Consider the following 26,324-nt stretch of genomic DNA (forward strand, 5'->3'; position numbering starts at 1 on the left):
GTGGTAAAGCCTATCATGTACAAGTAGAATTCCATTTACTCACATTAGCTATTGTAATATTAAATGATATAGACCATTTAATTATCCTTGAGTTCGTAAGTATGGGGACTGGCGACTGCCAGGTTCTAAACAGGGTAAGCTCATTTTTAGGGGATGGTATATTTTGGGGGTTTTGAAGAAACTGACCCTCATCATTTGGGCTGGGATATTTCCTCATCTGTGCATCTATTTAAGCTTTATTAAATTGGACCTCCACGGCTATTCAAGATATAGAGTTGGGCCAGGCGTGGTGGCTCACACCTGTAATCCCAGCACTTTGGGAGTCCGAGGCGAGTGGATCACCTGAGGTTGGGAGTTCGAGACCATCCTGACTAACATGGAGAAATCCCATCTCTATGAAAAATACAAAATTAGCCAGGCATAGTGGTGCATGCCTGTGATCCCAGCTACTCAGGAGACTGAGGCAGGAAAATCGCTTGAACCTAGAAGGTGGAGGTTGCAGTGAGCTGAGATAGCGCCATTGCACTCTAGCCTGGGCAACAAGAGTGAAACTCTGCTCAAAAACAAACAAACAAACAAACAAACAAAAGATACAGAGTTGTTGGAGTTTTGTGATAACCTTCATGGACTTTCAATTTGAATATAATTATGTTCAATTTAATTAGTTAAAAATTTCTTCTCGTCAGTGTCTTCAATAACACAAAGGGTGGTGATATTTAAGATTTTTTTTCAGTGATATTGTCTAATCAGTGGGAAGATTTGAAATTTTTCATTTCTTCTAAATTTAAATCATTCTGTTGGTGAGTTTGAAGTATTATGACAAAGAAAGGGGTTTATTGAGTCCTCATCTTATATTCAGGACAATTTTTAATTACCACAAAATTCCTTGAGGTTGAGATACTAATTTTTAAAAGAAAGACTAATAATAAGCTTTATGTTCAATTGATACAAACTAAGCATCAAAATTGTACTGCTCAAAATAATTAAGAAGAAAGTATTGATAACGAAACAGTCTATCTCTCCTGCTGTCAGATAAGTTTTTCTCTTCTGCTTCCATATTATTCAAGGTTACTATCTAGAGAATTTATCCTTAAGGCCCATTCAATGGTGGATATTGGTCTCACAGGTGAAGCATGTATCCACTTGGGTTTCTCCTTCATCTTGATAGCATTATGAATTCTCAACCACACTTGATAGGGTTCTGTCCAGTGGTCATAGTCTGTCATCAGAACACTTTGATATAGACTGAGCCTCCTGTTCAATATCAGTGACACATTCCCGGGGGGCTTTTTCAGCATCTGGCCACATGTTGGCAAGGTGAGCCCCAGGGAAACCCACAAACTCTTTAAGTATCATGTATGGTCATGAGGGTTTTCCATTGTATCAGAGAATGGGTTAGGCTTAAGCCCAAGATTCGTAGACCTTCCAAACTCAAAGGGAGAAATGTTGTGCTTGCTAGAGGGATATAATCTTATTTTAAATGAAACGGATGGTAAAGTTTTACCTACTTTAGCTAAATAATTCTTTAGGGCATGTGGTTCATTCATTCCACTTGTTCAGAAGACTGGGGATAACAGGTAGGTAAGTTATTGGTATTTGTAGAGCATTACAAAGCTCCCAATTTCCCATAGACATAGAATGACTTCCCCTACTGGATTCCAGATATTCAGGAATTTCAGTGGCTGAGATGATATGATTCAGTAAGAGCTTGATCACTGTTTGAGCATCTGCTTTAGCCTATCCAGACACCAATACACAACACTGGTAAGAATACTGAATATCTTCTAAAGGTGGAAGTTCTATGAAGTTCTTGTGCCAGGAGATCCTAGGTATCATTGGCCTCAGCAGGCTTTTGGCTTTCTTGACTTATCTTAGGTAAGTAAAGAATTTTTCTGACAAAGAGCATATCTTCATATTATTTCCTGAATTACATGATCTTATTACAGAGATTTCAAGTTGTCAGTATATTCCTTTTTCTTGAATGAACTTGTTAGTGGTATGAAAAAGCCACTTGATCATATAACAATTGGAATAAAGGAAAGATTTCATTATGTAATTCTCATTTTCCTATGGTGTTCATCTTAGTTCTCCTTCATTCCTAATTTTCTAATTCTTAGAGAGTTGGCTATTTCTGAAATTATGAATAGGAGGTTTTTGATAGAAGTGATAGGGGTTTGATTTCCCCAGTTTAAGCCTTAGAAGCCCTTTCCAGCTAGGTCTGCAAATTAATTTCTTTTTAAAGAGTTAATCTTGTTTTCCAGTGTGAGCTTTACAATCAATTACATAAATCTGTTAGAGAAGTTTGAATGACTCTATTAAATCAGAAATTAGTTTCTCATGTAACATTTTAGTTCCTATTGATATGAGCATCTATTCTTCCAAAGTTGGCTAGTCACATAATAGACCACAGACATATAGTTAATATCAGTATAGGTATATGCTTTACAACTGGTGGCTAATTTAACAGCTGGTATAATAACTACAATTCTGCCACTTGGGCTGATTTTATGTTTTGAAAAACAGAAGCCTCTAAGCTTCATGAGGGTTGATTACCATAGAAGATGCTTTTATATTCCCTTGTGGGTCTTTCACACAGAATATATTGATGAATATTCAGTCAGCATTGGGAATAGGAATATTAGATAAATCAGATCATGCTCCAATGTCATCCTCAATGACTCTGAGACAGTCATGTTCAACTTATTCTGTCAAGATCTGGCCACAGAGTAGCTGTCAAAAGGTTACACCTGCCTAGAACAGCATTAGGATTAGACAGTAAGACTTGTTCTTAGCTCGTTTGACAGCACACTGATGAGTACTGTGTCTTATGAACTTGTAAAATAGCACTAACGACATGAAGTACCTGTAAGTAAGTTAAATTTCCCAGAGTCAAGGACTGAATGAGCCTTTTCAATCAGGGGAGTGGTTGCCACTCTGCCTTGTAAACATCATGGCATTTCCAGAGAAACAAAATACCAGAACCCAGGAAAGTAAGCAATGTGCCTATAATCAAGGCCTAATTTTGGAGTAACCCTTAATCTCAAGACAGAAAAGGTAGAACTGCTTTTTTAACAGGTTAAAAAAGTAATACAAGTGAAGAAATAGCCGCTATTTTAAGGGCATAAAAGACTTCTTCGGCCTTATTTTGACTTCAGTAAAAAGTTCTAGTGAAGTTTCATGTAACATCTCAGCGAGAGGCTTAGCCTTTTCATAAAAGGCAGAGATCCACAATTAATCCTCAAAATCAGTGAAGTGTTTTTTTTTAGTATGTTGTTTCATTTGTATATTAGGCTGACTTCAGGATGCAACCACCTTCCATCTGCCAAGAACACAGATTCCAAATATTTTACTTCAGTTTGATAATATTGCAACTTAGCTAGCAAGGTTTTCTGTCCTGGGAGTCTAAGAAATTTAGTAAAGCTAAAACGTCTTCTTTACTAGCATGTAAGGTATTAGCAGCTATCAATAATAATTAGCATGGAATCCTAATGTGAGGAAAACTCTTTACATTTTCTTATAAATGCCCAGAGAATACAGTAGGTGACTCTCTGAATTCCAGGAAGATCCACTGCCACAAATACTGAAAGCCTCCCGCTCCACAGGTAAACTCAAACAGGAACCTCAACCCCCCAGCTAAACGTGGAGAACAAAACATTGAACATAAATCCATGACAGAAAAATACTTAGATAACTCAGGAACAGATATTAAGATAGTAGCAAGATTGGGAATTACAAGTGCCAGAGGAATCACAACTTGTTTCTCTAAGATCACGCGTAAATCTATAAACAGTTTGACCTTCCCTGTCAAGTTTTCCTAACTTTCTCACAGGCAATATGGAAGCATTATGAAGTGAATGTGTCTTTTTCCCCTACGCCATATTTTATTAAATTTCCTAATTACATTGTATTTGAGGTAAAAACAGAGAAAATGTTCTATACATGGCCAAGGTTTTTCTCTTTTGTAAGTTAACAACAATGGTATTGATCTCTTTTATTAACTCATTATCATTTTTTCCTAGGACTCATAGATATGGGTTTATTTTCTGTAACTTGGGGGTGCTTCTCCAGCACTGAGTGAGACTCCCACTCTCCCACAGCCATCTTTTGTTTCAGAAAGCCCATACTTAGCAATGCAGATACCTTGCATCCCAGAAGCTCCAAAAGCACTCTCTTCAGAGTACAGAAGATCATAGCCCTTGGTTTATACAGCAGGCCCTTTCCTAAAAGATTACTGGGAATATTAGGAGACGAGGCATATTTTCCTTAGAGAAGGCCTATTTGCATGAAAACCTCAGAGGAGAAAGAATAGGTAGGAGATAGTCCAGAAATACTTATATCTTGGATGTTTTCCTACTTTAGGATAAAACAGAAAAGGTCTGTAGAAATTGCGGAATACATTACTCCAGTATCCAGAAGAAAGGGTAGAAAAAGATTAAAAGATGGGAAAAGGAAACAGACACATAAGTTTATCCTATTCCCAGCTCTGTTTCCTCATTATATCAATTTTGCCCATGCTTTGCTCCATTTGCCAATTATTTTCTGATTTTATAGAGTAGGGAAGACCTCCTCAAGGAGGTTGTAAAGCTTGTCAGGTTTTATCCCTTGCATCTTTCTCAATCTCATCCAAGATTCCTTTTTCTAATGTGTTGACTTTTTACAAGAGTGATGGATTAACTTCCCATTAGCTTGTGCCCTCTTATTTACTGGTGGCCCAAATAAGCGTTTGTTACTTTGTGAATAATTGTAACTGGGCAGCTAACACTGCAGTCTTAAGGGTTTTTTTTTTTCTCCTTTTCTTTCTCCATGTTTTCTCAAAGTTGGGTTACTGCTACCAATATTTGAGAAATTATCTGTTCTTGCTAGCTACCCACTTTTACTCTCAGTTGTATTTGAATTCCTGGCAACAAAAGTGCCAGAAAAATGGAGAGGACCAAGGATCTATTCTAATCTATCCGTGAATTTATACCTGTTAGTTTAGAAAATGTTTCAGTGAACTATGGTAAAAATCAATGGAGAAGTCACCCAGCTTGTGAGTACAGCATTTAGCTTCTCCCAGTTCACATTCTGTGAAAGTTTTCAAGGACTGCTATAAGCAGTCCTTCATGTTGGATTCCCAAGGCACTGAACAGCCTACCTGTCAGGGGAGGTGGAGAATTGGACTCCAAGTTTGTAGCCCTCCTTCATGAGGGGGCTCTCATGTGGTCTTTATTGTGTCTGTCCCATTAGTCAATCAAAGTCAAATGGAGGCAACACTCCATTCAACAATCCAGTGTGCATCCCCAGTGTGCAGGGCCATAGATTGAAAACATCTGCAGAGTGCCTTGGGATATATTTGTGGATATCCTCAGAGCACTGAAAAATAACTCTTAAGATAGCTAATTTTGGCTGGAAAAAAAGGCACATGGATTATGAGTATTTTGGGTCCTCCAAGCAGTCCTGGATAAGTTCTAACAAGCATCTGAGTTGCTGAAATTCCAAAAGGCTAGAGCTGATATTCTTCATGTTGAGATGAAAAATAAGTTGATACCAACAAATCACGAGACTTCTCAACTTTCAATCAAAGCAAAGCTCAGGTATAAAATTAAGTTCTTCAAGTCCCTATTTTTGCCATTTAGTAGTGTGACTCCATTTTTTATTACTTTTATTCCAAATTACTAGGACAACATTCACGAATCTGATGCTTTTATTCTATTAGTCTTTTATCTAAATTCTCAGACTGCTTGTTCTTTCTCTTAATAACTTCTGTTTCCATAGCTATGTTTTGCATAGCCTAGGACACCCCCACATCTCCTCCCAAGAATGGGTCTCAGCATAATACTTATGAGCATAATTTTTATGTCATCAAACCTCCTTAAGACCCAAACCATGGCACTCCATATATATATATATTTAAATATATATAATATATAATATATATATTTTACATGTTTTTATATATATATATTTGGTCCTAAAAATTATAACCAGGGTTGGTATCCTTAAACCCTTCTGTGAAAGTCCATTGGAGTTCATACAGATTCAGCGTGGCTTTTCATGTGTTCCTGATGTAAGAGGCCAGAGGGCCTTCTTCCTCTGGTGTTATTTATCTAAGGACAGGACTAGGGCAGTAGATGAGAACTGTATCTCATGGGTGTTATTCCTAAAAAAGTAAACTAGATATCAGGAAGCTCCTAATTTTATTGAATTTTATATCTATGGGCAAACAAACAAGTATCTGGATCTCAATCCCCTGGGTACAACTGCCAGGTTCCTTGAATATTCATTGTCCATCAATGATCTACAAATGTCATAACGCACTGCAAACCTGAAATACTATAATAGGGATGAATTTGTCTACTTGCATGCTTAGATCCAAATAAATATTGCACTGTAGAAATTATACCGATGAATCACAAAATTGTTTCAACTTTCAGTCAAGGCAAGCTCAGGTAAAAGGTGAAAATCTTACAAGAATCCCTTCACATACATAACTCATGAACAAGACCCCATAATGATATTCATATTGTCTGAAAGAATGAATCTAAATTCCTTAGAAACAAGTCTTCCCTAGAACCAAGGTCTATTTGAACTTTCTCAGTTACCAAAGGCAAATTTCATTCATGTAATATTGTATATCATGCCAACCGGATTTACTTCAATATAGTAAAATCACAGGAAAAAAATGAGGTGTAATTTCTAAAAATTATGACAATGAACCACTAAAATCAGGTTAACATAAAATAAGGATTGCTCCGTTGGAAGGAAACAGATGGATGAAAATAAGTTTCCTACAGGGGACTGATTATCTGAAGCCCACAAATAGAATTTCTATTTTAATGGCGCTAAGACTATGTGAATCTACATAATATGACATCATAGAGATGATACCAATAATCACAAGAGTTCTCATCTTTCAATCAAAGGAAAGCTCAAGTATAAAATTAAGTTCTTCTCATGAGGATCTTATCATCTATGTGGATCGCACATGGAGAAGAATTAGTCACAATAGTACCTGTGTTCCTTGAGAGAGTATGTGCATATTTTAAGGTTTACTTATCGTTCAACTCCTCATGGGCACTTTGTTTTCAATTTTTGCTACTAGATATGGCACCATATCTAATATATACATATTTTGGCCTGAGAGTATGTTGCCTCCATTCAACTTTAGTGAATACTAAGAGAATTCTAAAAACACATAGACTTTTAAATTTTATACAGATAATCCTTGATTTATGAAGGAGTTACCTCCTAATAAACCCACTATGTTAAAAACACTGTAAATCAAAAATGCTTTTAGTACACCCAATGTACTGAACATCATAGCTTTGCCTAGCCTACCTTAAATGTGCTCAGAACACTTACATTAGCCTACAGTGGGTCAAACTGATGGCAACACAGTACACGATGAAGTATTGGTGTTTACCTTCATAACTGCATGATTGCTAGGAGCTATGGCTCGCTGCTGCTGCCTAGCCTCACTAGAGTGTCATACAGCCAGTGGCTAGAGCGGGAAATGAAAAATCAAAATCCAAGGTATGATTTCTACTGAATACATATCACTTTCACAACATCACAAAGTGGAAAAATTGTAAATCAAACTATTGTAAATTGGGGACTGTCTAGATATACTGGAAGATGTTTATCTGACTGTTGTCTGAATATTTTTCTCATGGCTAACAATCTTGAATACCTTTTTATAAGCTTATTGGCCATTTAGATATCCTCTTTTGTGAAGTACCCATTTAAGTGTTTTCTAACTTTTTGACATGTAAATGTTGTATCTTTTATATGATGCTTCTTCATTGATTACATACTTTGAGAAATAAAAGTTTTAATTTGGATGCAAAACTAATTCATCAATGTTTTCCTTTGTGCTTAGTGGTATTGGTATTTTTCACTTTCCCCCATATTATGACGACATTCTCCTATGTTACGTTATGCTCAAGAAGCTTTACTGTTTTGTCTTTCATGAATAGACCAACATTACACCTAGAAATGATTTATTTGTATGGTTTGAAAAGGACTTCACTTTTTTTACGTATTGATATCCAGCACTATTGAACAAACCATTCTTTCCTCATCATGCAGGAGTGGCACTTTTATCATAAATCAAGTAATCATATATCTGTTCATCTGCTTGTGGAGTCTCTTATTTTTTTCCATTAGGCTAGTTTTCTGTCTTTGTTGGTAACTGTAACCTTGTGATAGTAGGCCTTAAATTTTGGCCCTGTAACTCATGCAAAATTGTCCATCTTCATCAAGACTATCTTGGCTCTTCTTGACTCTTTGTATCATATATAATTCTTGAAATTAGATTGAACATTTAAAAAAATGGCATTCAGATTTAGAATGCTCTTGCACTGGGATCCTTGAGTGAATCTGGGGGAGAATTAACATGAATAGTATATGTCATTGAATTTGCCACTCTGAATATATTATATCCCTCCATTTGTAAGGTATTATTTGCTTCCTTTCCATAATGTTTCATAATATTTTGTGTGATTTTTTTCCTATAGTATTGATGTTTCTGATGTTCCCCAAAATGTTATCTTTTAAAAACTTCATTTTTCATTTGTCATTTTACATAGAAATACATTTTAGTTATCTGCTTTTTAACCCAGCAATCTTGCTCAATTAACTTCCTACTTTTAATTGATCACGTTCAGACTTGTTTCTTGTCTGTAAATAATGAAATGTATACCTTTCCATTTCCAATCCTTATTCTATGACTGTACTCCCCTAGTTAGGACATCCAGTATAGTAATGAATAGAAATGATGAGAAAAAAAAATCACTTTTATTCCCAATCTCATAAAAAAGCTTTTTCTATCTCCACTGTCAATAATTTTATAATTAATTTATTTTTTAAATACCCTTTATCTCATTAAATTTTTTTTCAATTTTTAGTTCCCATAAATTCCTAGTTCCAATAAAGAGACTTATAAAGAATAGTTTTTATATATTATCAAATGCTTTTTCTCTTTTGATATGATCATGTAACTTTCTTCTCTCTTATGTTACCACAGTGAATTACATTGAGTAATTTTTAATTCATTTTTGAAGTAAACATTTTGTAATAGTTTAAGATTTTTTAAAAAGTGAAGCTGAAACAGAGTTCCCAAATACCCTATACCCAGTTTCCCCTCCTGTTAACATCTTGTATTAATATGGCACGTTTGTCACACTCAATGAACCAATATCGATAGATTATTATTAACTAAAGACCATTTTATTCTGATTTCCATAGTTTTACATCATGTACTATTACTCTTCTAGGATCCCATAAAGGATGCCATATTCCATTTATTTGTCTTGTCTATTTAGGGTCTTCTTGGCTGTCACACTTTCTCTAGCTTTCCTTTTTGATGACCTTCATAGTTTTGAGCAAAACTAGTCAAGTATTTTGTAGAGTATATCTCAAGTGGGATTTGTTTGATGATTTTTCTCATGATGATACTGATCTTACGGGTTTTTGGAAGGAAGACTGTAGAGGTAAAGTGCAATTCTTATCACATCATATCAAAGGTATATACTATCAACATGATTTATCACTACTGATGGTAACCTTGATTAACATGCAGAGACAGTGCTTGCCGGATTTCTTCCCCGCACAGTTACTCTTCCCTTCTGTCCCCCATTTCCACCCTGTACTCTTTGAAAGAAAGTCACCACTGTGCCTAGTAACTTTCTTCCCGCACTTGACAAGTAAGGAGTTCAACCTCCTTAAGGGCAAATTTATAAAAACTATATGAAATTATGCTGCACAAAAGATCTATGTTCTCCCCAATTTATTTATTCATTTGATTATTTACATCAATATGGATTCATGGATATTTTATACTTTGGGTTGTAATCTAACATTATGCTATTTATTTTTAAAAATTTGTTCCAGATTTGACCACTGGAAGCTCTTTTGGTTGGTTCCTGAGTCCCTTTGACATATTTTCACCAATGTGAGGTTATTCTTTTAGTACTTCCTTACTCTTGGGGACCATAAGATGCTCCAGGCTCATCTTGTACATTTCCTACCCAGTCCTATTATCAGTCATTTCTACAAGGATCCCTGATTTGTTCTATTGGAGAATGGTATTAGAAACTAAGGGCTGGGTTCTAGGTGTGCCCATTGTTACTAGAGTGTCATTGCTTCTAGGCATTTTCAGTTGACAAATGGGGGTGTACAATAACTATGTAAATACATGCATCTATATTTCTATGTGTAGCCATCTGTCTGTATATTAAACTAAACATAAGTTTACACTGTTTCCAACTCTAATACATTACAACACAAATCATTCTTTTCTTCTTGCCTGTAACCTTTCATTCCAACAATAAGAAAATGTATACCATCTGCCAACCATTTACTTGTTCAATTCCAATATATGTATGTATTATGATTTAGAATTTCTAACTCATACACCTACAGAAAACTTTATCAAATAAGAGTGCAGTACTCATGTACAGTCACTTTGCCTCTAGTCTTACAGATTCCACTCATTTTCAAAGTTACTTAAATCATTATCTTTCCTCCCCAACCTTATTCATAAGCTTGTTTAATACATTTGTAAAACAGCTGGATTCTTTTGTCAGATACTATATTCCATCTTGGATCCCCCAAACTCCTAAATGATTTTTTAAAATTTGTGTACATTAAGGTTCATTTGTGTTTTAAAGTTCACTGTGCTTTGACAAATGCACAGTATCATATTTACACTATTACAGTTCCATACTGAATAGATTTGCTATGATTTACCTATTACATCCCTGCCCCTTTGCCTGAACCCTGCCGACCATTGATATCTATAATTTTGCCTTGCCCAGAATGTTACAAAAATGAAGAATATTGTATGTATTCTTTTCAGATTGGTTTTGTTTACTTAGCAATATGCATTTATGATTTATCCATGTTTTTGTGTGGCTTCATGGGTTAATCCTTTTTATTGCTTAATAGTATTCTATTGTATGAATGTATCACAGTTTGTTTATCCATCCACCTATTGAATAATATTTTAGTTAATTTCAAGTTTTGTTCATTATGAATAAAGCTGTAATACTCATGTGCCGGCATTTATGTGGACATAAGTTTTCAGATTAGTTGGGTAAATACCAAGGAGCATAGTGGCTAGATATATGGCAGGACTATGTTTAGCTTTCTAAGAAACTGCCAAACTGTCTTCGAAAGTGGCTGTGCTATTTTGCATTCCCACCACCAATGAATGTTGCTTGACTTTTCAACAGAAGTTGGCATGATCAGGCTTTGGATGAATTTTAGCCATTCTATGTGAATATGTGTCATGTGTACTGTGTGTAGTGCATGTGTACATGTACATGAGTACATGTGTAGTGGTATTTTATTACTTTTTATCTCCAGTGACAGAAAATGTTAAGCATCTTTACATAAGTGTATTTATCATTTGTATTTTTTGTTTGTTTTTTGGTGTGGTGTCTGTTCAGATCTTTTGCCTATTTTTTAATTGGGTCATCCGTTTTCTTATTGCTGAGTTTTAAGAGTTCTCAATATAGTTGACTGGAATACCTTTATTAGATACGTGTTTTGAAAATATTTCCCCCCAATCTGTGGTTTATCTTTTAATTAATTTAAGTGCCTTTTTCCAAACAGAACTTATATTTTAAAAGCTTACCATTTTTTTGCCTTCATGGTCTGTGTCTTTGGTGTTCCCCATCACAAAACCCAAGATCACATACATTTTCTCTTGTTTTCTTTTAGAATTATTAACGTTTTGTATTTCATATTTAGTTCTATGATCTATTTTGAGTTAATTTTTGTGAAACATTTTAAAACCTATGTCTAGGTTCACTGTTTTTGCATATAGACATCCCCTTGTTGCAGCACCATTAATTGAAAAGACTATTCTTTTATGCATCGGATTGTCTTTGTTCCCTGACACAGGTCAGCTAATTATATTTGTTTGTGTCTATTTCTGAGCTCTCTATTCTGTACTATTAACTTCTGTATCTGTATCTGTTCTTTTGCCAGTACCACAAAGTCTTGATTACTGCAGCTTCTGGTACAAGTCTTAAAATCAGGTAGTATGACTCCTCCGTCTTTGTGCTTCTTCAATATTGTGTTGGTTATTCTTTGTCAGTATCTACAAAACAGCCTGCTGGGATTTTGAATAGAATTGCATTGAGTCTATAAAGTTAGGAAGAACTGACATTTTTATAATATTGAGTCTACCATCTATGGATACAGAATATATCTGTTCATTTTTATCTTCTTTGATTTCTTTTCTCAAAGTTTTTTAGTTTTCTACATACAGACATATAGATCCTGAACCTCTTTTTTTTTAGGTTTATACGTAAGGGTTTTATTTGCTTTTATTATGGTGCTATTATAGTTTTTTTCTAGTTTCAATAGACTATTACTGGTTTATAGGTAAGCAATTGGTCTTTGTATATTAACCTTATATCCTTTAACTTTGCTATCCTCACTTGTTAGCTCCAGTCTTTTCTTTTGTGGATTCTTTGGGATTTTCTCCATGTCATCCTTGAGTAAAGACAGTTCTATTTCGTCCATCACAAACTGTATGCCTCATTCCCTTTTCTTATCTTGTTGCACTAGCTAAGCCTTCCAGTATGATGTTGCATAGAATTGGAGGCCATCCTCGCCTTGTTCCCGAAATTAACATACAGTCTCTTACATTTAAGTATGATATTAGCTGTGGGGCTTTTTGCAGAATTTTTTCATCAAGTCGAGGAAGTTTCCTTGTATTCCTAGATTGCTGAGATTTTAAAAATCATGAATATTTAATTTTGTGAAATGCTTTTACTGTATCTACTGATATAATAATAAAATTTTTCTTCTGTAGGCTATTGATATGGTATATTACATTGGCTGAATTTTGAATGTTGAAACAGCCTTGCATACCTGGAATAAATCCCATAATGTACATAATGATACTAATTTTTCTATACATTGTTGAATTGAATTTGATAATATTTTGTCAAGGAATTTTATGTCAATATTCATGAGAGATATTGGTCTGTAGTTTTTCTTTCTTGTAATGTTTTTATCTGGTTATTATGTTAGGGTAATGATGGTTTGATGTAATGAGTTGGGAAGTCTTCCCTCTGTTTCTATTTTCTGGAAGTAATGGTGAAGAACTGGTATTGTATCTTCCTTAAATGTTTTGTAAAAATCACTAGTAAAACTCTCTGGGTATGGTGCTATTTTGGGGGAAGGTTATTAATTATTAATTCAATTTCAATAATAGATATATTGCTATTCAGGTTACCTATTTTTCCTTTTGGGGGTTGTGGCAGTTTATATTTTCAAAGTATTGGTCCATTTCATTTAAGTTATCAAATTTGGGGGCATGGAGTTGTTCTTAGTATTCTGTTATCCTTTTCATGTCCATGGGATCAATATTGATGTCCCCCTCTTTTACTCCTGATATTGGTCATTTGTCTTTTTTCTTTTCTTTGCTTAGCCTGACTAGAAGTTTAGCAATGTTACTGATCTTTTAAACAAATCAACTTTTGGTTTTCTTGGTTTTCCATACTGTTTTCCTGTTTTAAATTTCATTGATTTTTATTCTTTTATTATTTCTTTTCTTCTGTTTGCTTAAGGTTCAAACTGTTCTGTATTTTTCTAAGGTAGAAGCTCAGATTGATTATTGATCTTTTTCTTCTTAATATATGTATTTAATGCTAAAAATTTCCTTGCAAGCACTGCTTTAGCTGCATCCCACAATTGTAACCAGTATTGTCCAGTTGGAATTAGTTGAAAATAATTTTTATTTTCTCCAATGACTTGTTCTTTGATGTGTCTATTATATAGAAGTGTGTTTTTTAGTTTCCAAATATTTGGAGATTTCCCAGCTATGTCTTTATTGGTTTCTAGTTTTATTACACTGTGACCCGAGTATTTAGTAGGATTTATAATGTTTTAAATTTGTTTTATGGCACATAGTATGATCTGTTTTCATGAGTATTTCATGTAAGCTTCAGAACAATGTATATTCATGTATATTCTTCTGTTGTTGGAGTACTCTGTAAGCATCAAACAAGTTAATTGATAATGCTGTTCAGGTTATCAATATTCTTATTTATGTCTATGCCAGAGGGATGTTGAAACCTCTGACTATAATAGTGGATTTATCTATTTCTTTTTTCAGTTTTATCAACTTTTACCTCATGTATATCTCGACACTGTTAATAGGTGCATACACGTTTAGATATTCTTGTAGAACTGGCCCTTTCTCACTATGTATTGCCAATTTTCATGCCTGGTAACCTTCCTTGTTCTGAATTCTGCTATGTCTGAAAATCAATATAGCTACTCCGACTGTTTTTTGATTACTGTAAGCATGGTATATCTTTCTCCCTCCCTTTACTTTTAGAGTATCCAAATCTTTAATATTTTTATTACTATTATTTTCAAATCTTTAAAGTAGGTTTCTTGTAGCCATTTAGTTGGGTCTGGTCTTAGTCCATTCTGACAGTTTGTTTTTCATTGTAGATGATTCACATCCGAAGTGATTATTTATACAGTTGGATCAATATATTCCATGTTTGCAACTGCTTTCTAGTCATTGCATTACTACTTCTTTAAGACCTCTATTTTACTGTGTTCTCTACTTTTACTTGATCATGTTACATGATTCCATTTTATCTCCTTTCTTAGCATATCAATTATCTTTCCTTAACTGGTTGCGCTAGAACTTACAATATACATTTTTGTTTGTTTTGAGACAGGGTCTTGCTGTATCACCCAGGCTGGAGTGCAGGGGTGCGATCTCGGCTCACTGCAACCTCTGCCTCCCGGGCTCAAGCAACTCTCCCACCTCAGCCTCCCAAGTAGCTGGAGCTACAGATGTGTGCCACCACACCTGGCTAATTTTTGTATTCTTACTTGAGACAGGGTTTTGCTATGTCACCCTGGCTACAATGTACATTTTTAACTAATCTAAACCCACCTTCAAATTACACCATGCCACTCCATGCTTAGTGCAGGTGCCTTAGAGGATTTCCACTTTTTTCCTATCTCTGGTGGCATTGCTGCCATTCTCTCCACATATCCATATGCCATAATTGACTACCACATTATTACTTTAGGATTTTTTTCCCCTGATGAGAAGACCAGGATGTTTTATCTACCTTCTTTAAAGATATTTTTTTCTGTGTTTGTCTTTCTGCAGGTTGAATATGATATTTGTAGGTTTTATTGTTTTTGGTTTTTTTTGTTTTGTTTTTGCATTTTTATTCTTTTGTGTTCTCTGAGCTTTCTGGGCCTGTGGTTTGGTGTCTGTTATTAATTTTGAAAAGTTCTTGGCCATTTTTACTTCAAACATATATTATGCTCTATACTCCATTCTGTTAGTATCCCAATTACAGCTACGTTGCACCTTTAAAAGTTGCTCCGCAGTTCTTGGATGTTCTGTCGCATTTTCTTCATTCTTTCCTTTTTCTGCATTTGCATTTTAGTTTGTAAAATTTCTATTGACCTATCTTCAAGATCACTGAATCTTTCCTTGGCTGTGCTGAATCTACTTATAAGCCTGTTGACGGCATTCTTCATTTATGTTATAGTGTTTTTTATTTCCAGCATTTCCTCTTGGTTCTTTTGAGTTTCCATTTGCTTATATAATCTATTTTTGCATGTGTCTGAGTCCTTAACATATTAATCATAGTTATTTTAAATCCCTATTGTTAATTCCAACGTCTTTGTTCTGAATCTGGTTCTGCTCATTGCTTTCTCTCTTCTGACTGTTTTTTCTTGTCATAGGATATGCATTGTAATTTTTTGGTGAATTGTATCTGGTAGCAAGTACCGAGGTAAATGGGGCTTTAGACTGCTATTTACAGTAATCTGATGAGGAATTGGGCTTTGTTTAATGTTTGCTGTTACTAGAGGCACCAGAAATGCCAAATCCCTCTAGTGTCTTTGGTTTCTGCTCTTGACTTTGGACTTCCCTAAGTACTCCTCTGAGAGAACTGGTGTTCTCTTTCAACTGTAATCCACGATACACTGAACACTGCTGGTGGGGTGGTAAGACGTAGGGGAGAGTGTTCTATAATCTTTTGAGTAAGTCTCTGTGTGCCTGTGTCTTGGTGTTATAACCATCACAAATATTCCTTCAGTGGCAGAACCTCTCCCTCAGCTCCGCCTGACCTCTCTACTCTTCTTTCTGGTTCTTGTGTTTCCAATCTATTTCCTTGAAGCACTGACCTCTACTGACAATTGTGGGTTTTCTATTTCCTGATTGGTAAAACAGGAAAGCTAGAGAAAGCTGGAATGAAAGGAATGCCCTTCTCCTTATCCCTTTAGGAGATACGGCTCAGGTAAAATATTTCCCCTGGAGGTTGAGTCTTTGTTATGAAGAACGCTCTGGGTGTATTTCACAATGATTACTCTTCTCCCCCTTTCTGAAGCAGGAGGGGATCTTTCTTAAACCTTTACCATGAGAAATTGTTGAGGTTCCTGGAGGTAGAACCCACAAAAATGTGGGGGTCCCCAGGAGTTTCTTCCTTTCACTCTAGCCCACATTCAGCCCAGCTATTCATCTAAATTGCTATTTAAATGTTCCTATCAATTTGTGGCCCCAGTGGTTTCTGTTCCAGCAAATTTCAGCTGCGTATCAATCGGTGTCCCCAGATTTTGGGGTGGCAACTTTCCCTGACGCCTCAGTTCTCTGATGGGTTCAATTAAATAACTGATTTTTTTTTTTTTCAGTTTGTTCTGCTTTATCTTAAGGACAGTAATTATAACATACAAGTTCTTCACATATCAGAGCTGAAACCAGAAGTGCTGAATGCTTTTTTGAATGTTTAAAAACAAAAACCTTCATTTCTCAAGTAAACCTCAAATGACTGTAATGCAGTGACCTTTTAAAAAATATATTTTGGCTGGGTGCGGTGGTTCATGTCTATAATCCCAGCACTTTGGGAGGCTGAGGCAGGTGCATCACCTGAGGTCGGGAGTTCAAGACCAGGCTGGCCAACATGGCAAAATCCCATCTCTACTAAAAATACAAAAATTAAACAGGCATGGTGGTGCGTGCCTGTAATCCCAGCTACTAGCAGGGCTGAGGCAGGAGGATCACTTGAACCTGGGAGGTGGAGGTTGTAGTGAGCAGAGACCACTGCACTCCAACCTGGGCAACAGAGCGAGACTCCGTCTCAAAAAAAAAAAATTCACATAATTTGACTTACTATTATTGTGTTTAGGCTACTTGGATCTATATTCCTAGTAGCCATGTTCTGTAAATTCCATTTTTTACAGTTCATTGTCATGTTTAGTTACTAGAAGTCAGCTACCCTGAGAAAATGAAAATTATATATTTTTCCCTTAAATATTTGTAAAAATTTACTAGTGAAACATTTCAGCATGGAGCACTATTGTTTGGGAATATTTTAATTATGGGTTCAGTGTCTTTAAGGCTATATTTTATATTTCTTTTTGTGTCTTTTTCATTAGCTGTGTTTTTAAGGGATTTTATCATTTAATCAATATTTTTTAAATGATTGGTAAAAGGTTACTCTTCAAGTGTTCTTAAAATTTTAAATAAAGAAAAAATTGCAATCACCTACAAAGGCACACACAGTACCTAGACTGCCATGTATAGTGTTCTGGGTTCAGACTTATGGTCTGTACTTTGGTCATGAGAATGAAAAATATCACCCTTGCTTAAAGGCATCATCACATGTACAAAAGAAGCTGAAAATCCTATTCTCCCCTAAAGAAAAGGATATCCTCACCCCATACTCAGGAAGCTGCAAAATTGGTCAAAATGAGTTTTCAGTTAAATGTCCACATCAGCAAGCACTGCTTGAACTGGTCTGCTCTCTAATCCTTCCAATCATTTCTACTTGGCTTTGATCAAATCAATCCCATCTGACCAACTCCATTTGCTTCCACCTAACCCAGCTATACTGCTTATTATAAATTTAACCTAAATGCCACCCTTCCTCAAAATTTTATATAATTTTGTCTTTCTCTTTGAAGAGCAAGAAGTTGAAATTTCTCTTGCAGTTTCTTCCTTGCCAGAGCAATTCTTTTGAAGTGTAAAGTTTTACTTCAAAGAATTGGAAGCCAATTTAGCTCTTTCTTTTCAGGTTTAAGTCAGTTTTTATTTCCTTCAAAGTCAGAGAATTGGTACTGGGGCAGTAAAAGACACAGACAAAAATCTCTACAGTCAGCATGTTTACCTTCTAGTGCAAGGAGATGGACAATCATTTAAAATATTAAATAAGATTTTATATTACATGATCAGTGTTGAAAATAGTGAAAAGGGGTAAAGAGCAATGCTGCGGTGATACTGATACTTAGAGAAGTATACCAGATTAGCCTAGTTGACAACTGATGATGGCGGAAGAGTAAGCAGAGAGAGAGATGGTGGAAAAATGCTTGGGGCCAAGACAGAATCTGGTGCAGAAGCTGGCCCAGTGGTTCCAGAATAGCAAGTAGTAGCTAAGAGGTAAGAGGTGACAGAAAGTGGGCTTGACCAGGTCCAGTTTTGTGGGCCATTCTACGGATGTTTATCATAAACAACATGTAAACTATTGAAGGATTTGCACAGAGGGGAACTGTTAACTGACACTGTGAGAAACAAAATCATGTCTACTCTCATGACTACTTGTCTCCAATTTAAATTTTCCACTATTTTCACTGGCATAACTTTACTATTCCAGTAAATTCTTGCTCAGAAAAATAAAAGTTGTGAATAATGTTTATTATTACAAGAACTTCCTCAGAAACTTATTAACTCATCAATAGAAAACATCAATGGCTTATAAATTCTTATTAACTCATCAACAGAAAACATCAATGGCTTATATTCTAAGACCTTTTGAATCCCTCACCTCCAAATCTTTGCTGTGACCACCAACAGTAAACTCTTTTCCCACAATCCTTACCAAATCCTCATCAAGCCCTGGCATTTAAAGACCAATCTTAAATGAGTCTTTAAAGTCTCATAAATATTCTAACATTGTCCTTCCTTGTCCAAAATGTTATTAATATCTATCAGGGGATTGCTTTCTCTTACCGCATTAAGAATAAACTCAGCTTTGCCTTATCAAAATATTCTTCAGGTTGTATTTCTAGGAATTCAGTATTGAACACTCTTGGAGATCTCACCAAGATCCATAAAGATTGAGACCTCTTTGCAGCCTAGGCACAAGAACCTTAATTCAGAACCTTAATTCAGTGTCCTCCTCAGATATCCTTTATAGCTGCCTGGTCAGGACTATTTCTTAGTGCAATAGTGTATTAAGTAAATCAAATTGGACTGAGCCCCAATATACTTTCATTGCACTCCCAGTATACCGAGATTATTTCGTCTCCTAAGAGTAAGGAACTCTTTTCAGGAACACTTTGATCAGACTTGAAAAAAATTTATTTTTGGTGAAACTGCCTTATTACTAGTGGTGCTACTCTTCGCTTTTGTCTTTGCCACGTCACGTGTATATATAAGGAACGTTTATAGGGAAGAGGGTGAGAGACACCCAGGTGAGAGCATCCCTCAAGACAGCCCCAGGGATGGAGAAGTTTGTAAGATTCCCCAGGGATGGAGAAGTTTGTAAGATTCCTTCTCAGCCTGCTGTCCTTTGGAGAAATTTTTCCCTAGGTCCTTATCAAAACCTATGACAATTTTCCTCAATCTTGTCTTGACCATCAGACTGGTTCTAAGAATAATTCCCTCTTAAAATCTTAGATACCCCCCAAGAAACTGCAAATTCTTTCAGTTCTAAAGTTAGACAATGTGGAAATTAGACTGAGAGACCCAAGGGGTCATAAGCAACATTTTTTTCAGAGTTTTACCACATTTTCAGGGGTATGCTTCCAGTCTCATTCTATTTCCAAACACCCTCTGGACTTCTTTTTCCATATGTTTATAATATAACCCACATTCACATACTTATTTAAATGGCATAATTTCAACAGAGATGATTTACAATTATAGCAGCCACTTTGGGGGAAGTTTTTATATGAACAAAATTATTTAAGAAGTGCATTAAAATAAAAATAGATCAAAATTCCAAACATCCAATAATCTACATTTTTAATTAATCTGAGAAACATTCAAAATTGCTTTCTTATGAAATTTCTTAGCCAGGGCAAAAGAAAAAAAAAAAAAAACTCTCTGTTTTAGATACCAACAAATCATAACTCAAACCAAATAGACTTTATCCTATTATTCTTCTCTCCCCCATCTCTCCCTCTGAACAATTTTTCTTCTCGTTCAGCCAGCCAGAAAACCCCAAAGCTCAATGACCTCTTCATGTTAAACTACCCTCACAACAGGGAAACATCTGTGGTTGATTTTAAGCCATTTAACTCTGAGATGAGAGACCCTGTCAAAGGCTCTTCAAAGCACAGGCAGAACAGAGGAAAACTTGCAGAGGATTATAAAACGTCTTTAGGAAGTTAGAATCCACGGCTCCCAGATCTATACCAAGGAGTTTGTATTTTAGTGATAACCACAGATGCAAAAAAGTACATGAAAAAGGCAAAATGGGTCAGTCTCAGTGGTGACATAAAAGATCACAGGAAACCAAAGAGTTTCAAATTTTACAGGAAAAAAAGAATTTTAGAAAAACTGAAGACATTGGACAAGGTCTTTTGGAGGCTACCCATAAAGTCTTCCCTGTGAAAATAGATTGTTTTATAATCTAGTCCTGCAAGCAAAGAAAGGATGTGTCCACTGGAAAAAGCAAAGATAGGCTCTTTAATATCCTTAGGAAGGACTCAGTAGACCTTGAGCAGATATGAGCCCATACGCATCTTTACTCATTTTGTAGAAATGAACTGAAGCCAAAAAACCAGGATTTAATGTGTAAAAAAAAAAAAAAAAACTACAATGAGCAGTATTATTCCCATTATCAGATCTCTAGCGCTTCACTAAACATTTTGAAAGGATTTTATTTAAAAAAATCAAAGTAGAGATAAAATTACATCCTCCTATCCCAGATATTAAACCCAGAATAAGGAAGTCTCTTGATAAAGACACCTGTAAGCAGTAAGGAAATTGGAAAACACTTGTTTTGCATTAGCTCAGAATCAAAGGGGCAAAACATGAAATAAGTGATAAATCAAGGCACTTCCAGTGGGTATCAAGCACAAACCTTTCATCTTTCAAGTCAAAAAGAAAACTTTCTCTAAATATTAAATGACAACTCTGAAAATTTTTTAACTGATACGGGTGCTAAATATCATCAGCCTTAAACTTTATCACTATTACACAACCTCTTCATTGAAAATAAACTACTCACATGGTAGGTCTCTGCAATAATTATCAAATATTCCTCATGTTCCAGCCCATTACAGTCACCCTTGGACTTTAACTAAATTACATTCTTTCTTTCTCTGTAATATCACATTCACTCACCTGATAGGTAGAAAGTTACTGTGTGGGTGGAATTGTAAATTAAATGCTATCTGGATTTTCTAGACCTTGAGTCTCTGACTCCCCAACTCATAAAGAAGCCGTAGATAACCTGAACATTGATTCACAACTACTATTGAATCTAAATCAAGCCAAAATTGAAGATCTCAAGGAAGTGCTTGACATTCTTATGGATAAACCGGGTTAGGGCTCAGGTTTATCCACCTAAACTGCTACCCAACTTGCACAATTTCTTCTAAAACCAAAAGGTTAAAAAGGACTAATGGCCTAAAATAATAGCTAAAAACTTTGTACCGGCCCTTATAATTCCTTTACCCCCCATGCTCAAAAATCTAGTGGCAGAGATAGCAGATTTGTTCAGGACCTCAGAACCATAAATAGAATAATCGTTCTCTGTTTCTTTATTGTACCCCACCCAAATACCATCTTATTTTCAATGAGTCCTTGAGGCTGCATATCTTACAGTGGCAGATTTGTGTTCTACTTTTTTGTTATAGTCCTTTTGTATTAAAATAGTCTGTACTTGTTGGTACACCCCTAGGCAAAATCAACAGTATACTTGAACTATACCCCCTAGATTTACTTAGATACCTTCCTACTTTTCACAAGGATTTCAAGGACCCTATATTTCTCTGTGACTCCACTCTCATCAATAGATAGTATGAATGACCAGTGACTGTGTTCCCAAGACAAAGCAAGCTCTAAGACTTATTCTACCTATCTACTTTGGTTTAGCTCAGAAAGGTCATACAATTTCCAAAGAGAAGTTAGAATTTTGTCTAAGTTCATTACCTATGATGTGATTTATCCCAAAAAGATGAATCCTTTATGACCGATTACAAGCTATTCAAAACTTTTCAGGCTAGTAGTTAAGAGATCATTAAGAGGATTCCTGGGTTTCCTTGGATGCTTATTGCAGAACATTCCTGAATTTTCCAAAATTGCCCATCTCTCTGACTTACCCACATTATGGGTAGCCAAAACTGATCCCTAAGAACCTAATCACGAAGAGATTTTTGTGAGTTAAAATTAGCCATCCAATGACCTCCCACTTTAGGCCTACCCAGTTCTCATAGAACTCTCTACCAGTTTGCATATGACTGCTGGGCACAAGCTCTTGATGTTCTAAATGCATTTCATGGGAATCCTCAGGGGTCAGCTCATTGAAGTCTGTATCTTCACCCAGCGGCAATGGCCACAGCAGCTAAATTACTGGAAGCCGCCGCTGGCTTGGTGCAGGTTAGGTTCTCCTTATAAGTTTCATAGTCCCTCATGCTGGATAACCTTTACTGAAAATATACAATATTGAAAACACATATTTTTCAGCATAGAGGCTTAGACTTCTATGAAACATTACTTCACATTAGCACCTCACATCTTTATTACTTATGGCAATACTTTCAAAATCGCTACTATCTTTTTCCATTACCTTAAGAAACTGTGTACTATCTAATCTTTGTTCACAAACTATGCCCTAAATAGATCTATTAGAAATCTTTTTAAAAACCCATATTTCATCTTGTTCTTTGATGTGCTATACTTTAAGACTGAGACAAAAAGAATATCAGATAGCATATGATGTGACATACTTCACCCTTATAATATAATCACTACCAGAGGGAACATCTGCCAGATGACAGGACTCATTTCGCTTCACAGATCTGGTCCATTTCAGTGAGACAGGAGAGTGCTGGTGGCAGATATGCTTTGTGTGTAGTTCTTGGTTTTGTTTGTGAACAAGCAGGGTTATCGATCTCAGCAGGAGCCTCTACTAAATATGGTCAGCAAATAACAGAACTTTTGAGTATTCCAAAGGTTGCTGAAGATGTGGCTATTATAAAAATAAACACTAATGCAAAAGGGGACACCAGGAAGCCCCAGCATGGAACCTTCACTAAGATCCTGGTCCTCATAATCAAACCTTCTGACAGGTTCAAACAGGTTCTTATAGAATGTCAACAATTGGTTCCACAGTTGGCAAACGTTACTAAGATAAATCTGCAGGTAAATTGCAAGAGGAAAATCTCACATTCTAGGATAGATGCTTAGTAGTGCCAGAGGACCCTTAAATGGGAAGTTTCAAAAATTTAATATGCAATTATCTACCAAAGCAAAGAAAAATTGGCTACTGCACTCAATCAACATTGATGGAGAAATTTTACTAAGATTATTGAGGGTGCATGTGGTGTCTTGTTACCAGTATAATCTTGGTAAAAACGCAAAGATGGGGCATAAACAAGAATCTCAGGGCCCCTTTGAACACTTACAGATTTTGTAAGTACCTTCTAGAGTGGGTTTTGAGTATGTATGGTAATTGGTCGCTTATTTGGAGGACAGATTGAAGCCTTGTTTGGAGATTTCCAGCTCTGCCAGAGCAAAATTTGACATGGTTTTGTGTTCCCAAACTATCTCTCTAGTACAAGTATAAACTATCTCCATTTTACTGAGATGATAAAGAGGTTTGTACAGCTCTGCCAGTCCACACAGTAATGCTGCTGTCCATATTACTCTAAGCTTCAGGAAATATAGAAAGAACAAACAAAAATGTTAAGCTTGAATTAGCAAAACTATCAGAGACTCTCAAACTCACATGGCCTAATGTTTGCTTTAATGACAATGAGCTCAACCTCTGGGGTTCATCAAATCTTCCCTTTTGAGTTAGCAACAGGCCAACCCACGAGTTTAGGAATATCTCCTCTGCTTCTAGACTCTACATTATTGGAAGTGATCACAGCCAAATATTGCAGGTAACTCAAGCAATTTGTCCAGTCTTACCCTAAGAGGTAAGCAAGCAGCTTTTCCTATACTAAATGACCCTTACATGATCTAAATTCAGAGACTTGGTCTCAGGCATCTCCAGGAGAGAGAGCTGAGAAAGCAAGCCCTCAAACCCAGATGGAAGGGACCCTATCAGATACTGTTAACGACTCATCCAGAGGTAACATTCCAGGGAGTTGATACTGAGAGTGATGTCTTCCAATCAAAGAGGCATAAACCATCTTAAATCATTACTGGAGATGTCAAGCTGAGAAATCTTGAGACCTGGAGACCTCAAGCTGAGAATTCATTAGAAGAAAGATGGTCTTTGGAAGGAGATGGCTGCTACACAGGATTTTTAGTCCAAGTAGATGACTGCAGGAAATGTAGACAGTTTCCACTCAAGACCCATAGGACAATACCACAGACTGTCATGTTTTAATCTGCATTCTTTTGTTGTTTATTTTCTTGCCTGTCTGGTTTAAAGCTACATTTAATTATGTTGCTTATAAGGCATAGTTACAATTAAATCACTCCTCAGTATGAGTGCAATACCTAGTTATAATTTATGTATGCAGTGGTTAAATCATATAACCACATTGTCGTTAGGTCTGCACATATTTTCCTTGATGAGCCACTCAGTTTCTCGTTTCCAGTTCCTTGTAATGAATCAGTAACTGGGACTCAACTCGTATATGATATGTTAGAAAATAAGGTTCCAAAACAATACTGGAGAACTTTTTGTGGAAGTCAGCTTTTGTAAATGAACTTGCAGAGGAACAGAACATGAAGAAGAACCAGAGAACAGAGTGTCTATTTGGAGGTGGCTTTCACAGATCCTATAAGACACATGACTTTTCTTTCACCTGAGATCTATTAATGATATCAGTACTATGAAATTTATTGCCGGGTACTAACCTATTCTTGATGAGTGATACAAAAAATTACAACACTATTTGACAATATCATAAGGATATTTTGGCTTTAAATAGATCAGTGACTAGATCTGGAAAGACTGGTATTGGATGGAGACGACAAAGGTCTGCTGGCTACTGTCTGCAAACCGGACAGAAATTTATTTCAGTGGCGAACTAACGTCTGCCCTCACTCTAGCCCCCGACATCACCCAGGGTCCATTTTGACCCATTAGTTTCTTCGCTTAGAAAAAGAGGTCTTCAGATAACTTTATTCCAAAAGGAGAAAAACCAGGCCTTGAGGCAAGAATGCAAACTGTAACCACACGGGGAATTCTGGGTTGCTTTCTTCTCTCTTTAAGCCTCTTCAATTCATGCTTTTCGAAAGGATCGGGAAGCCTGAAGCTGACTCTATGCTATTGTACAGCAAATAGCAGGCAAGTTAGAGAATGCCCCATCTTGACTCAGAGGTTCATGAAACTGTTCAGAATAATTTTATAAGGGAAAAATGTGTTGTTTTGGGGGAAGAATGTTGAATTTCCATCCCTGCCATCTCTCTGGCATCTTTGATATCCCAGATAAGGACAAGAAAGCAATCAAAGACATAATAAAATTAAGTAATTTGGCTAACAGTCCCATATCTGGTCTTGTGGGCTTATCACAGTGTGGATGGTATAGATTTTCTTGGTAAAAGCTGTATGTTCCTGGCTCCTCACTCAGTAGCTGACAACAAACTCTGACCACAATCCTCTTAGTATTTTTCCACATTGATACCTTTAAGTGTGGATCTCCAGAATCGTAAGCACAGCTGCTTATCCACAGACCCATGAAATGACACAACTTACATTATCTACCCACATGGCTTCCTGTCTTCGTTGGGGATTTTATTATTATTTTGACTTCATTGATATAAGTGTAGATGTTCTGAGACTCTTGCCCAGGAAAATAAAAGTTGCAAATATTTGGCCAGGTATGGTGGCTCATGCCTGTAATCCCAGCACTTTGGGAGGCCGAGGCGGGCGGATCACGAGATCAGGAGATCGAAACCATCCTGGCTAACACAGTGAAACCCCATCTCTACTAAAAATACAAAAAATTAGCCGGGCGCAATGGGGGGCGCCTGTAGTCCCAGCTGCTCAGGAGGCTGAGGCAGGAGAATGGCATGAACCCGGGAGGTGGAGCTTGCAGTGAGCCAAGATCGCACCACTGCACTGCAGCCTGGGAAAGAGTGAGACTTCGAATCAAAAAAAAAAAAAAAAAAAAAAAGTTTCAAGTATTTTTGTTCATTCTGGGAACTTCCTTGAAGA

At 36.2% G+C, this 26,324-nt stretch overlaps 1 long non-coding RNA gene and 1 pseudogene across 1 annotated transcript; both read right to left on the minus strand.

Moving 5' to 3' along the window:
• Positions 1-537: 537 nt before the first annotated feature.
• Positions 538-26,102, minus strand: LOC103885666. The gene is made up of 3 exons (XR_648904.4): positions 26,065-26,102; positions 22,971-22,972; positions 538-1,892 (listed from the first exon to the last, which is right to left on the minus strand). It is a non-coding gene; the product is annotated as an uncharacterized LOC103885666 (long non-coding RNA).
• Positions 5,802-5,860, minus strand: LOC116276126 (annotated as a pseudogene).
• Positions 26,103-26,324: the final 222 nt, after the last annotated feature.

The sequence above is a fragment of the Papio anubis genome, chromosome 7 (genome assembly GCF_008728515.1).
Source record: "Papio anubis isolate 15944 chromosome 7, Panubis1.0, whole genome shotgun sequence".
Lineage (NCBI taxonomy): Eukaryota > Metazoa > Chordata > Mammalia > Primates > Cercopithecidae > Papio > Papio anubis.